Source organism: Lygodium microphyllum, chromosome 29 (genome assembly GCF_053477565.2).
Source record: "Lygodium microphyllum isolate KBCC chromosome 29, Lygodium_microphyllum_v1.1.10, whole genome shotgun sequence".
In the NCBI taxonomy this organism is placed as follows: Eukaryota; Viridiplantae; Streptophyta; class Polypodiopsida; order Schizaeales; family Lygodiaceae; genus Lygodium; species Lygodium microphyllum.
In genome coordinates, this window is record NC_141163.1 from 115,353,718 (window position 1) to 115,360,321 (window position 6,604).

Consider the following 6,604-nt stretch of genomic DNA (forward strand, 5'->3'; position numbering starts at 1 on the left):
AGTTTCGGCCGTGTTTTTTCCCTGTGGCCCGTTGCTATTTGCGACGCAAATAGCGACACCAATAGCGGCGCCAATAGCAACACCACTATTCGCCGTCGCTAATCGACGTTGCTACTAGCTCAAATCCTTGTAGTGCTTGAAAAGATCATGATAATTCAAGAATGGCCTCATCTTCATGATGTACATGAGGTGTGATCGTTTCTTGGCTTATGTTCTTATTACCGCTGCTTCATCAAGCATTTTGCACATATGGCTTCTCCACTTCATGACCTTACAAAGAAGAAGATCTCTTTCCAATGGAAGGAAAAAGAGAAGGAAACCTTCACAAGGCTGAAAACAGCTCTTACTTCTGGACCTGTTCTTATCATTCCAGATCTGGTAAAACCATTTGTGGTGGAAGCATATGCTTGCGGTGATTGTATTGGTGCAGTGCTGAATCAAGAAGGCCATGCCGTAGCCTTTGAAAGCCGCCGTCTAAATGATGTGGAGAAAATGTATGACATTTATGAAAAGGAGCTCTTAGTAGTGGTTCATGCTTTAAAGATATGGAAACATTATCTTTTAGGCAATGAATTCCTTATTAAAATTGATCATCAAAGCTTGAAGTATTTCAAGACTCAAAAGCATTTGCAGGAGAAACATGCAAGATGGAAAAATTTCTTGTCTATGTTTCATTTTCAAATTATGTACACTCCGGGGAAACAAAATGTAGTTGTTGATGCACTTTCTAGAGTGCCTCGCATTGCAACTATTACAGTGGCTCATCATGAATATTTTCAAACGATGAAGAATACTTATGATGAAGATACTGATTTTGCGGCAATTTGGTCAAATTTACAGCAAGGAGGTTCTCATCCAGATTATTCCATCAAAGATGGTTACCTTCTCATGAACAATCGCCTTTGTGTCACTCTTCCTGTTCGACAAAAGGTCCTTAAAGAAAGTCATCAACCCCCTTATATAGGGCATAGAGGGAGGGTAGCCACTCTAAGTGCAATTGAGCGCTACTTTTATTGGTCAACATTACGAAGAGATACAGATAACTTCATTGAGGCTTGTCTGGTATGCCAAAAATCCAAATATAATAGGCAGAAGATTCCAGGATTGTTGCAACCTCTTCTAGTGCCCAAAGATCCATGGGAATCTATCACAATGGATTTCATCTCAGGGATTCCAAGAACACCTCAAGGTCATGATATGATTTGGGTCATAATTGATAGATTCAGCAAACAATCACATTTTATTCCATGTCATAAAACATTGAAATCCGCACAAGCTGCAAGACTTTTCATTCAACATATCTTCAGATTACATGGTATGCCTTCTGAGATCATTTCAGATAGAGACTCCAAATTCACAAGTAACTTTTGGCATGCTTTATTTGAGAATTTGGGAACTACTTTAAAGTTCTCCTCAACTTTTCATCCTCAAACTGATGACCAAACAGAGGTGATGAATCTCACTCTTTTGGATATGTTGAAAGCTTATGTTAGTGAACATAAGTCACCATGGGAGAAATATCTTCCATTATTGGAGTTTGTTTACAACAATACAGTACAGTCATCCATAGGGAAAGCTCCAAATGAAATAGTACATGATAAAGTGATTCCTCCTCCAATTATTCACACTAAAGATAAGATTTTTGCTGCTAATGAGTTTGCTTCAGATTTAAAAACCACAATGGATCAAGTTTGAGCCACTATCAAAGTTACCCAAGAGCGACAAAAGAAGCAAACAGATAAACGAAGAATACCTTTGGCTTTTGAAAAAGGTCAATATGTCTTGCTAAATTTTGATAAAAGCAGGCTCAAACAAGTTTCTGGTCAAAATTCATCTTTCCAAAGCTCTCCAGTAGATACTTTGGACCCTTTAAAGTGATTGAGAAAATAAATGAAGTTTCTTATCGACTTGAGCTTCTTGCTCATTGGAAAACACACAACGCTTTTCATGTAAGTTTGCTAAAACCTTACATAGGACCAGAACCAAAGGAACCCATTACTGAAGATTCCCCAGAAGTTGAAGAAACAGAGCAACTCTTGGAACTTGAAAAGATTTTGTTTCTCAAGGATCAAACCATGAGAAGTGGCCTTGTGACACGAAAATTCTTACTAAAATTCAAGAATCTACCCACAACAGATGCACAGTGGGTAGATGAAAAATTCATGAAGGATTACCCAAATATTCTACAACAATATCAAGAAGCTTTTCAGCTGAGGACAGCTAAATAAAAGCCAGAGGACTGTCACAACTCTATAGAAATAGAATTTGTATCCTTTTTTATTAATTTGTCTATATAATGATTTATTAAATTTATTTCCTTTGCACTAATTAGATATAAAGAAAAGTGCATTGGAGCTGGCCACTGATGAGTGGTGACACGTTATGGTGGACCCACGTGGTGGGTTAGAGAAAAGATAGTTCACACTTCCACCTATATGGCCCGATTGGGCGCTTGTGACTAGAACTCACGCATACCAGGGTTAGACTCCCACACAAAAAGGATTGATGCCTTGAAGTGTGGGCTAGATCCACTAGAATAGACAGATACAATCAACAAGATGACATGATCATGAAATGCTTGTATAATGTGCATGTGTGGGCTGAAAGCTTGAAATGCACATTTCTTTGCATAGGAAAGTCACATGAAGATTCGGATACCATTTTTGCGATGTACACGAAAAAAGCTTTCATATGACACCCATATTGGGGGGATTCCTAAATTTTAGGAGATCCCTAAAATTTAGGAGATTCCTAAATTTTAGGAGCCTCGAATTAGCCTAAAAATGCTAGTCCTAAAAAATAGGGATGTCATTCTAAAAATAGTAAGTTTTTGTACTCTGACTGTGTTTACTAAATTTAGTTGTTTCTATTCTTGACAGTATTCAACCCAAAAAGGAAGGCCATAGAGAAGAGACAAGTGTCAAGACACTTGTCACACAAGTTTCCAAGTGTCCCACCACTTGTCACATCTCATGATATGTGACTGGACACTTGTCTTGTGCTACACCACTTTCTCCTTTTCTACTAGCTCTCCCCTCTCCTATAAATAAGAGCTCGTTTTTCTTCATTCAACATCATTTTTCTTTGTTGTAAACTCATGTACAGCACCCACAGATAGCCAGAAACTGGCCCCATCCATCCCCATCATCATCCCCCACTTCTCCATTTTCCTCTTCTATCACTGCTGTTTTACAGGACATCAAGCCTGTAAATTCATTACAGCACCTCCTTCTCGAGCTCTTTTTTCCATTTTAGCAACAAGAAGCAAGCCTTATCCATGTACTGCTAATCAACGATGGAGAAAGGCTGATTTCCCCTTTTTCTTCTCCCATACTGTAAAGAAATCAGTTCTTATCATTGCATAATAGATAATGCATGTGTATTTGTACATCTTTGCATGATCTTGTGAGAGTGAGAATTACTTCTTCTCACTCTCAGGTTGATTGTAACTGAGCTCTTCCCTAAGGGACTTGGGTTGAGCAGAAATACATTCCTTCGGGGGGGGGGGGTTGCCCATCTTCAACCCTCAATCTTATCTCCATTACTTTTTACATTTTCATGGCTGTAATTTTGTGAGTAATTTTCATTTTTAGCTTTAAGTGTTCATTCTCTTTTATATTAAATCTCGAAAACAAGTGAATATCATAATTGTTAAGCATACTACGTTGTTCGGGGCCTTTACAGTAAGGGTATCTCTAACCATGAATATAGTAATTAGTGGAGTAACCATGTGTAAACTTTGGGGTATAATGAATTTTTTCTCAACTAATCATTTGATCTATGAATATTATTTACATTCAGTTTGTACTTTCTACTAGCATATCCCATTGTGTATCCAAAGATGTACGTGGTATCATTTACAAGATGAGAGAGCTTGTGAGGTGTGTATACATTGTATTTTTTCATTATATATTGCATACATCATGTAGTGAACCTCTTTGAATTTCTACACAAAAATAAACAATTGTCAAATACATCCTAACAGATACGTGAGCTCGAAGGAAATTGATCCAAACACATTGCAAGATGCTAGAGTATTATCTATTGAGGTGGTTTGTTTGGTGGAGGAAATTTTTCCTCGCTCCATTTTGACTACTCAATTACATTTACTCGTACATTTGATTGATGAGATCACAATTTGTGGGGCAGTTCATGCAAGGTGGATGTTTTTTCTTGAGTGCTTCATGAAAACCTTGAAAGATTTTGTGAGGCAAAAAGCACGGCCTGAGGGAAGCATGGCTGAGGGTTGGTTATTGCAATCATCCCTTGTTTATATCTCTGAATATCTTGCTGAAGTGGACCCCTCTCAACCACGACAATGGAAAGACGATGAAGACTTGAGGATGACCTCTATAATAACTCAAGGAAAAGGAATGAGTAAAGTGCTAACAAAAGAAAAACTTCGTAAGTTAAATAGTTTTTGTGTGCTCAATAGTGATGTAATGAGCAAATGGGTGACACTATATAATGAAGCAAGGGCAAGAAGAAAAAGTGAAAGACAAGCATTTCGCACCAGATATGGACGTAATGTCTCATTTTCAGATCATCTAAATGCGCTCCCACATCATATTAATATAGATTGATTATATGAGGAAATGGAGAGAATGGAAAAAGAGGAGGAAATTAATATATCTCAAGAAGAGTGGGAATATGCACGAGGTTGCTTATCAAAGGTGAGACATACTATCAATTAATTTGTTTCTAGTTATATTTTATATAATAAATTGACATGTTTGATCTTAATCTTTTACTACTAGTGCATATTATTCAATGCTATTTGGTGTGAGGGTAAACATCTTCGAAGTCAACGTATAGATGAAAAGAAAAATACCCAAGATTGTGGTGTCCTTGCTCACTTCGAGGATGCTAATGATACCATGGAAGGTTATTGTGGCTTGATCTAAGATATTCTGAAGCTTAGCTTCAGACGATTCTTTATATATGTACTGGATATGAAGTGGTTTAAAGAAGTGGTAACAAAATGGTGAGCATTGCACAATCAGACGTCATCCAAGTGGTTTTGTAATCATTGACTCTACAAAATTTCACCAAAACAAGAATGACATATTAGTATTACCTCAACAATGCGAGCAGGTATATATGTAAAAGTTAATTTTTTTATATGTATACATATGATACATATACACAATATAATAAGTATTTAAGTTTCTTGCTTTTGTTTTTCAAATACAGGTTGTGTATCATCCAATGGTGAACAATAACCGATGGTGGTATGTCATCCCTATATCTAATCGTTCAAAATCAATATATGGTAATACTACGGACATAGAGATAGCATATGACAATCCAACAATTAATGATGATGTACATGATGATACCATAATGGATGATATGCGTGATATAGTACAAGATGAACCTGGCGAGGATGTTCAAGGAAACGTAGAAGAGGACAATAATGTGGTTGATGATAATGAAGTTATTGAGCAATATAGCAATACATCTGATAGTGGAATAGACTTATTTGTTTCGTTACCTCTTGGTAACATACACCTAGAAGTAGATAGTTTAAGAAATGATCTCATTGAAGATGAGATGGATCATTCACTGTAACATACTTAATTCTATGGAAAATATCATATGCACATGTGCATACTCAAGAATCAATAGTCAAGTTTAAAGCTAAATTGAATTTTCCACAATAAAAAGGAAGTATTTTTTATCTTCTTCAAGTAGAGAAATTACGAGATACATGCAATGCTTGCTACTAATTGTATAATAAGGTTTGTGTCGCTTGGCGCTAATTACTTATATCAGGCTTGTCAACTGGAGGAACTGCCATTTATGAGAGAGCAATGCAAAAATAATTATTAACTCTGGTTTTTTTTGTTATATTAAGTCCAATTTCACGTGGTTTAATAATTACGCGTCTGAAAACGCATCTATATTCGCGTCTATCTACGTGGATATATAGACGCAAAATTCGCGTCTATTTACACGTTCTTTTACACATGCATATAGACGCAATGATAGACGCGCCTGACTTTGCGCGTCTAACATGCGCGTCTATGACTCGTTTCTGTTGTGGTGGCAATGGAAGGATAGTCCTCCACTACAAGGAAACGCAAGCATAGCGACGGTGAGTAGCAATGCAGGAATAGCGGCGTCGCAATTTGCATAGCGACGCCCCACAGGGAAAAAAAAGAGGGCTGAAACCCGAGCACATTTCATTTCACGCATTCGTGAGACATTTCAACAGGGAGAGCGAGAGAGAGAGCAATCGTTTTGCATAGAGGATGAGAGAGGGAGAGGAAGAATGCTTGCTGCCGCCGCCGCCGCCGCTGCTGTTCATGAAGGAGAGAAGGAGCCATCGTCGCGAAGAGGAGTTGCCAAACCCTCGCCAAATCTTTACGGTGAGTCCATTCTCTCTCTCTTTTGCTTGTTTAAGGTTTATTTTGTATATATTGAGAGAGAGAGAGGAAATAAGAGAGAAAGAGAGAGGGAGGGAGAGGGAGGGAGAGAAAGAGAAAGAGAGGGAGGGGGAGGGGGAGGAAATGAGAGAGGAAGAGGGAGGGAGAGAAAGAGAGGGAGAGGGAGAGGGAGAGGGAGAGGGAGAGGGAGGGGGAGGAAATGAGAGAGGGAGAGG